The sequence below is a fragment of the Rhinolophus sinicus genome, linkage group LG06 (assembly GCF_036562045.2).
Source record: "Rhinolophus sinicus isolate RSC01 linkage group LG06, ASM3656204v1, whole genome shotgun sequence".
Classification (NCBI taxonomy): domain Eukaryota; kingdom Metazoa; phylum Chordata; class Mammalia; order Chiroptera; family Rhinolophidae; genus Rhinolophus; species Rhinolophus sinicus.
In genome coordinates, this window is record NC_133756.1 from 95,182,739 (window position 1) to 95,192,130 (window position 9,392).

The following is a 9,392-nucleotide window of genomic DNA, read 5'->3' on the forward strand; positions in this document are numbered from 1 at the left end:
ATGGACAGCCTAGATAATAAAGGCTTTTTTTCAATTGTTAAAAAAGTATATATAAGTATGATTAAACTAACCAAGCAACCATTTCTGAAGAAAAATCACAGTTATAAAGGCAGAGCTCTAAATTATAATTTCAGACTATAATTTTGACTTAATGGTGCTATTAGAATAAACAACTGTAAATGATTCTATTCTGTGCCGTTTGTAAGTTTCTCTTGTGTAGTAAAAGTATATGCTATGTATCAATATGAAAATAAAATTGTTATTTCTAAGGCCAGTTGTAGGCAGAACAGCAAAGCAGATCTACATTTTTTTGTGTCCCCAGTTTCCTCTTGGAATCATCTGCAATCCTGACCCACCCCTTCAACCCCACCTCTGCCCAAATGTTCTTTCCTCACAAGTCAAAATGACTAGCACATCTTTCATGTAGACGAGGCTGTAAATTAATTCTCTAATTTGGTCACTCATTTATTCTACAGAGATTTTTGTGGATCTCCACCTCTCTGTCAGGTTCCAAGCTAGGTCCTGGGAATACAAATAAGACAGGAAACCTGCCCTTAAGACAGTAAATTTAAGCAGACATGATGTGATAAGCAGTAACTGAAATACAAGCTGAGAGGTTGTGGGAAGGGAGCAGAGAAAGTAATTGTGTCTGAGGTAAAGAGACGATGGTCAAGAAATGATTCTCAGAGGAAGCAGTAGCTGACCCAAGGAGGGGAATCATTTAATCCAAGCAGAGGGAACTAAATGAGTCACTGACTGATAACAGTTTAAAGCCTTACCCATCTCAAGTTATTTGCATTTAAACGCGATAAATCCTAAATCTAAAAGGAAGAAAATCAGCCAAAGGCATTTCAGGCTTAAATCATAGCGTATAATTTAGATAGCATGAAGCATTACAGTTCCAAGAAAATGAATCTCAATCAAGTTTTTGCATTAGAACCATCTAAGGATACATATATTTGTAAACATAGGTGACCAGAATATATCCCAGACTTACCAAATCAGAACCTCAGGGCAAGGACCTGCAAAAATCTATTTTAAGAAAAGCTCTTCAGCAGATTCTGATGTGCTGCCTTATTAAGAACTATTTCCTTCGATAAGAATTTGTAATTTATAAGCAGAGCCCCAGAATTCATAACCTTTTTTGACCATACCATCCCCGACTTTGTGTTTGCTACTCATTTCATCTCTCCAATAGAACTGAGTTTACCATAGCTATTTAAAGCACTTATGCTGTGTGTTGCCATTTCTTGTTTAGGTGTCACTTCAAAGACAATGACAAGCCTTAATTATATTGTGTCTGTTGCCAGACCGCATCACTTAGTAGAGTGGCATGTGGTGGTCACTCAGTTAATGTTCCTGAATGAATTGTTTTTACTCAGTAAGCTTTGGAACACCTATTGTGAAACATTTCTAAAATGCCTACTATGTAACAAGCACATAGTAGGATTAAATGAGATAAGATATGAGAAAACACTTTGCAAAAATCTAAATGCCTCACACAGTTTTGAGATATTTTAACAAATTATTGAGCATGCTTCTTAATTCCATTTAAAAGGTCTGTAGGCTGAAGTGTTTCTATCACTGAATTCACATTTTTCCATCTCAGTAAATATATGTATTTCCCATAAAAAGAGACCTCTTCATTAATAACTTTTTTTCATTTCACACTCCTCTCAAATCAAACAGGATTCTAGTGTTCATCTTCCTTTAGTTGATTTTCTTTCTGTGTGGAGGCATTAGGAGAGGGCATACACACACTGAGTGGCCACTTTGAAAGATGGTATTCATGTTATAACATGTTCCCAGGGGAGAAAAAAGAAAACAAAGCTGCTGCCTTACCTTATAAACACCATCTCATGCACTGCCCATGTTCTTCTCTCAGTAAACCAGATTTCATTTCGAAGACACCATTGCTCCGATCTTTCCTTGAGAGATAATTCCTTCAATTTTGCTGTTAAAAAAAAAAAAAAAGTAGAGAAAATACACTTAACAGTGCCTGTTTGTGCAGCTGTGAGCAATAAGAATGACACTTAATGATGATGGCACTGAATTAAATGCTTTAATGTCTATAAACTTTGTTTCTCAACACATTTCAGTTTGAATGACGGCTACATCATCTTAGTTTGGACTGGTGCTGTCAGTAACCATATTTTTAAAGAAAAGAAAAATCACTATACACAATCTATCCCTTTATCCTCAAACACATAAGAGGTCATTGTCCCTCCCTGTCTTTTTAGGTGAAGGATTGCCATTAAGGCTCATTTCTAGACACACTTGTTATATTTGAATCAAAATAGAACAAAGTAATACACATATTATTTGATTCATCTACTATATTCATACTATAACTTCCAAGAGAGATTTGAAAAAGCTGATTCAACAAATAATTATAAAGAACCTACTGTATGCTTGGCACTGTGAGGTATTTGGGAGACTCGCCCAGCTTTTAAAGAAACATTTAAAGTATACTTAACAACACAGGAAGCCCTCAGTTAATGTAGTCAATAGATTCTATGATTTTAAGTGAAATGAAGTATAATAAAACCAATTTTACCATAGGCTAATTGATATAAACAAGAGTTACGTTCCTATGACCTCTCATGAATGTTATAATGAAAGGATATTAAATGAAATGCTATTCAAAGACCTGCTGTATTATCAGTTATGATGGGACAAGAATTATGAAAGAAGTGCAGAAAAGTGCTCTGTGGTCATTCTTGGGAGTGGACAGAATGTGGTCATTCTTGTTGGAGATGGCACTATATCAGGAAAGAGGAGCACCACTTCACAGAACCCTAATGTCCCACCATTTTTAGTTCCCGTTCCTTCCTGGTGCAGTTCAGGTAATAGAAGGAAACATGAAGAATGGAGTTGTAGGGATTCTTTTCTCTTTCCATTTGGAAAAGTGCTGTGATTTTTCTTCATTACTGAGCAACTCCCTTTTTACCTCCCTAACTCCTTAATATCGTTCCCTATGAGCCCTTTTTTCTCTGTTTTTCTGTTGGTCTGGATATGGCTACCGTAACCTCTTCCTTGGGCAATACCCAAGAATCTCTTTCCTCCCTGTTTCACTGCTGGTAGGATTGCCATTGAACTCTTCTTCCCCACAGCTGCCTCAGATATCTTCCTAAGGCTTCAATCCAAACAAACATGCTATTCCTTTTTCTAAAACTCTTCAGTGGCTCCCCATTATTTGCTATAAAATCCAAACACTAACATGGCAACAGAGCATTTAATGGTTTGTCTGCCTGTTCCTTGGCCTTATCATTGACCACGGCCCATCTCTCACCCTGTTCCCAGCTACACTGAGCATAATATATTTCCAAGAAGAGTTGTGGCTTGTTCACAGGCTTTGCAAGTGAATTTATGCATCCTTTGTTTAGAAGAGGCTCTGTAAAGCCTCTGGAATTCGAATCCTGACTTTACTACTTAGTGTAGGACCTTCAGCAAGGCCTTTCAGCTCTACAAACCTGAGTTCTCTCCTCAAGGGCAAATGGTGAGTTGCAGAATCTTTGTCAAGACCAGAGATAATATGTCCTGCTATACAGGCTGGCACATAGTAGGTGTGCAGGATTATCACCTATTTCTGATCTTTTAAAACTCCTTCCCAACTATCACCACTTAAGTTCAGGCCTCTTCTAAGCCCCCCACTTAGAAGTAACCACTTCCTCCTGCAAACACCACATTTACATTCTACTACTAAGTGTCTATAATAACATATGACATTTAATTGTGTTTGAACCCTAAAATTTCATGAGGGCATGGGTCCTGTCTTACTGATTTCTGTACGCCTAAATACAGGCAGAGCTACTTGCACATAGTTGACACTCTCAGTATATTGGTCAAACGAATGGTTATTGCCAGGCTTTTATAAAAGTTTCTTTTTATATTGGCCAGTACATTGAGGCTAGACAGACAAAAACTGGAAGCAACCTTTAGAATCCTCCACACAACATCTTTAAGTTGCGGTTATGAATACTGTAGTCCATAAAACGGAAGTGTACTGAAAGTGTACCCACATTGATGCTGCTACATAATGGACTTCTAAGGAAATGTTTTTCTCGCTGTAAGTGTATGTGTATTGACATGTATTAATATTTGCACTATCGCTCTGTACCTCTGTCATTGGCTGGTAGAATTAGATATGAACCTATCACTAGCAGATTCTCAGTAAGGGGGTGGGTATAGGGTGCCTCCGCTCAGGGAGTCTGTGCATTTGCCCATCTATCTCTTGTTGAGTTTTCACACAGACACACACACACACACACACACACACACACACACACACACTCACACACAAGAAAGAAAAACTAAGCTTCAAAATCTTATTCCATGATGCTGTGTGGTCAGGATATTGACTAGTATTGTTTTTGGCAACCAACCCCAGGCCAGCTTTCTTGTAACTGTGGTCTCCATAGAACATTGGAGATGTGAAAAAGGAAGAATAAAAAGGTGAGTGAGTCAAGTGGCTCCTGCTGCCCTCTTCCACCTCACTATAGCAGTGATTCTTAGCCAGGGGTGATTGTGTCCTCTCCTCCCTCCCATCCTGAGATACTGGACAATATCTGGAAATGAGTTTAGATATCATAACTGGGCGGGGTTACTACTGGCATCTAGTGGTCAGAGACCAGGCATGCTGGTCAATATTCTACAGTGTATTGGCCACCCCTATCCCCGGTCCCAGGAAAGAATGATCCAGCCCAAAATGTCCATAGTGCTAAGCTTAAGGAACCTACTCTAAGCCATTTGTACACATTTTACTGCCCAAAGTTCCCCTTCTGATTTCCTGGAGTGTTTTAGAGAAGGGGGTTGGAAGAGAAATGGAGAATAGCAGAGGACCTATTAGAACCTAAAACAAGAAGGAAGGAAGGGAAAGGATTATGTAATGTAAGAGAAAACTGAGGGAAATTTGCACAAACCACAACCTCTCTTCACCATTTCTTCACTTCTGTGACCCTCTCTCAGGCTTCTCTGTAAGCATACTTTATGCTATATATTCATGCCATGAGAATGCCCACAGTAGGCAGTCTGAAACTGGTATAATTAACAAAGTACCTGGAGGTTTGGTTAATACTACAATAAAAGGTTTCTTTTACTGCTATAATAATTGTGAAGTAAGAAACAGCTATATAGTATAAGAATTCCTTGCTAGGTTTAAATGAATCTTATACTCGAGATGGAATATTAACACATACATCACATACACAAAGATAATGTCCTAAGTTTTTGTTTCTTTGACAATTGTTTAAAATTTATAATAAATTCTTAACCTATCCAAGAATTTTATTTTATGAAATGTAAGTATGTATATTGCATAACCAAGATTAGCATAAATCATTATACAACTATTTTCAATGTACAAAAGTAGCAAATACTCATATTTCTTCTTTATATCTGTTGCCTTTAATCCATTGGTCATAAATTGTTATATAAGAAAAAATTGGTATTAATAAATGCCCATAAGCAAAAGAATTGGGGTTCAGTAAAATATGGAAAAGTTACGTATTTATGAAGGGTTAAAAGAGAAGATTACTATTATTGGATTTATGACAATAAATAAAATACAAAAATTACTTTCCACTCTCACAGCTTTCAAAGGCTAGGGGTTTGGGATTGGATGTATACATTGCAAGATGCATTGTAAAATGGATTAACATTCTAACTGCTTTTATTGCTTTTTCCTCAGAGCAGTTTTCTTATAGAGAGCTCAGGATATTAACTACAAATGGGATTTTCATAAAATATAGTCCAGGCAAATCAAAGGATTTATAAACTAGAGGCCTTTTAGAAAAATAAAATAAAAAAGAGATTGAAATAATAAACATAAAACTAAAGCTATGATATGAATACATTCACAATAGAAGACAGTTGCTCAGTGAAAAACACATAACACTCCTAAAAGCAGAAATGAAAAAGCTCTAGTGGGTCATTCATTATACTGTGCATCACAGCAGCAGTGTAGATTTCTTTCCAAAGGTATATGTTTTAATACTTTGTCCACTCTGGTGTGAAATAACATACAGGATGGTTTTTTCACTACTTCCATTGTGAGGCCATTCTGCAATTTAATAGATACCACTATCGGGGAAACTTTGTAGATACAGAGCCTACATTTTCTGTTATTCAATTTCATGCCCTGACTTCTAGTTATGGCCCCCAGGGAGCATTGTAAACAATTCTTTCCCTTTGTGGTGATGCATTTGAAATTCTTGGAAATTTGTATCATATCCCCCTAAGTCACTCTCTGAAAAATGTTATATGTAGTATACATCAAGTACTTAATTCCTTTGTCGATTAACAATATACTTAGTTTTTATAATCTTGTCTCATAAGTCATTTTCCTCAGCCTGTTGATCAGTCAGTTCTTCTCTACCTTTTCACAAGTTTGTCAACATCTTACATTAAAATGCTGACAGCATGATTGGTAATCTGATTCCCGTCGTATGGATCAACCTGGCACAGATCAACCATTGATTCCTAGTTTCAAACTGCGGTGCTCTGTGTTTTGGCACCTTTGAGATATCTTTTTTTTATTATTTTTATTTTTATTTTATTTTATTAGTTTCAGGTGCACAAGACAAAGCAAAACTTAGACATTTATCATTTATATCCCTCCCACTGTGTGAACCCCCCTCCCCCCATCCACTTTCTCTCTGTACGTTCCCCAAATTAATTTTCAAACCCCCATGACCACCTTTGAGATATCTTAACGGTTCCCTCTGTAGCTTGTTATCACTTGCTCTATTTCATACTAAAACTTTCTCCTTTGAAATTTCAGGTAAAGTAGCTACATTTCTAGATTCAATGATACCAAAGAAGTTATAACAACTTTTTATTAAACATCATTTACTCCTCTCTACATATAATATACTGTAATAGCCACTTTGCACTGACCGTTGATACTTAGAGAAATAATTTCACCAATTTCTATGTTCTCGCAACTCTGAGATGGTCTGTACCTAATGTAGTATCAATATTTCCATATAAAGGATGTCTACAATATGCTGCCCCACAAGGGCTCTGTACATGTACATTGTGTAAGTTATTGAAGCTACTGATGGACCTATGCCAGGTAAATAACTTAATCCCTCTGAGATGTAGAGCACGTATAATTATCACAGCCATCTTTTCCATGTCTTTCAAATTAATTAGGCATGATCACTTATGTCAGGGAAACTACTTTCTTTTACATTTGTAAGACTACTTTTTAAAATATAAATGTTTCCTGTTTTATAAGGTAATGTTTCTTGTCCACAACATTTAAATTTTAGAGTTTTGCAGCTCCAAAATTAACAGTATTATGAAAACCGCTTGTTCTTTTGTCTGTGTATTTTATTACTACCAGAGTCTATATTTTTCAATTTAGTAATAAGCCAAATATGGGTCATGAATACATTTTAAAAGGCTTGTACAGTGTTATCAGAGTTGAATCTGTGAGAATATTTGCAATATCTCAAATTTCAATACTTAAAGCCCCTGAAGGAGTAGCTCTGATATCAAAGGAAAGAAATATGTGAAAGTACTCTTTTCACATGGCCTTAAAATAATTGAATTAGTCACCCAATACCCCGCCTTCATAACATTCATGTTAAGGGTGATACCTCAATAGTTAACCAAGAAGAAAAACACTTTTGGAGATCAAACTAAATGTCAACTGCTTTCTTGCTGCCAAGGAAGTGGTTTTTAGAAACTTTAGTTGTCACACATTTAGAAATGCTTAAAAATTGAAATAATCATTAACCCATAAGCCAACCTTTAACTTGAAGCCACCGGTGTGAATAAAGATAGCTTATACAGAGTTTGACACCTGAAAATATGGTCTTTAAACTCACTAATTAAATTCCCAGCTGATAGATAATGGGTCTTCATTAAGAATCTGAGGAAGACAAACATCATGCCCGAGGAGGCCGGTCATTCTTCAAGTCTTTATTGAGAGCCTAATATGTCCCAGACACTATACTGACTGCTGTGGAAGCATGAAAGGTAATGAAAAAATGTCCTGTAAAAGTTTTTGTGTACTCCAGAAACACAGAAGTGGTAGTCTCTATATTAGAACGAATGATTCTTCCCAAAGGAAGTGATTTCATTTGTATTTTAAATGATGAGGTCGAGTGAGCTAAATGGGAAAGTGTTGGGAGAACTTTCCAAGCTAAGGGAGCAGCTTCTGCAGATTTAAGAGGGCTGATAAAGAGAGCAAATGCAATAACTTGGAAAGCCTAGGGAAATGCAAGTGACTGGCTGAAAATGACGTTGGAGAGGAAGATAGGAGCCAGATCATGAAGATTTTGATGTACCCATCAAAGGACTGCAAACTATTCAGAAACTCTGAGGGATCTGAGCCTTGGAAGTTACATGGATGGTATAGCACTTTTTATTTTGACTTTACATTTGAAGACCAATGTGCAGGCCAATGGAGGCAGATTGCAGTTGGGTAAGCATTGAGAAAGACTAGTTAGGCTGTCATAGTAATCCAGGAGGAGTACCATAAACTCCTGAATTAAAACATAGGTTAGAAAACATGGTTTTGAAGGATTAAGAAAGTATGATCTATGTAGAATTTTAAAACAATAAAAATTTGAACCTGCAAAAAAAAAAAAAAAGTATGATCTGAAGCATTGAATGACTAAGTGGGGAATATTTCCACATGACTTCTAGGTGTATGATATACACAGTGAGGTAAAGGTAGTATTTTTCTAGGGAAGGAGACACAGGAAGATGAGCAGGTTTTGTGGGCAAATTGATGAGTACCATTTCTGACATCTTGAGTTTGAGAAGCTTAGGGAACATCTAGTGGGAGGTGGCCAGAGGGAATCTGGCAAAATGATCTGGATTCACAGCAAAGATTTCTTGGCCTGGAATATTAAGTCAGGTATTCGTGTATAAATTATTGCTGAGGCCAAGAAATTTGATGAGTTTATTCAGGTGCCAAGTATCAAGTATCACAGTCTTGGGAAACACAGACATTTAAGAAGACATTAAAAGAAGGGAATCCAGAGAAGAAACAGATAAAGAGGTAAAATGAGAACACTAGAGCATAATATCATAAAAACCAAGGGAAGAGAGTATTACAGAGGGCGTCATCAACAATTTTAAATGGGAGAAAGAGGTCAGATAAAACACAGGCTAGAAAGGATGCTTTGGCTTTGGTAATTCAGATGCTATTAGAAATATTAATAAGAGTCTTTTCATCAGAGTGGTGGACCAAGAACTAGGCTGCCATGGGACGAAGCATGAATCAAAACTGCAATAAATAACAAGTGTAAACTGTTTCAAGAAGCTTGAGTGTAAAGGGACACAGATTTAAAGAAATGATACCCAGAGTGGAGGTTGGAATCAAGGAAGTAATTTCTCAGATGATAGAGAGACACAATCTTTTTTTTACAGGTTAC

At 36.6% G+C, this 9,392-nt stretch overlaps 1 protein-coding gene across 4 annotated transcripts in view; it reads left to right on the forward strand.

Moving 5' to 3' along the window:
- The window catches only part of PDGFD (platelet derived growth factor D), a 256,110-nt gene that overhangs the window by 189,764 nt on the left and 56,954 nt on the right, over positions 1 to 9,392 (forward strand). The window lies entirely within an intron of this gene.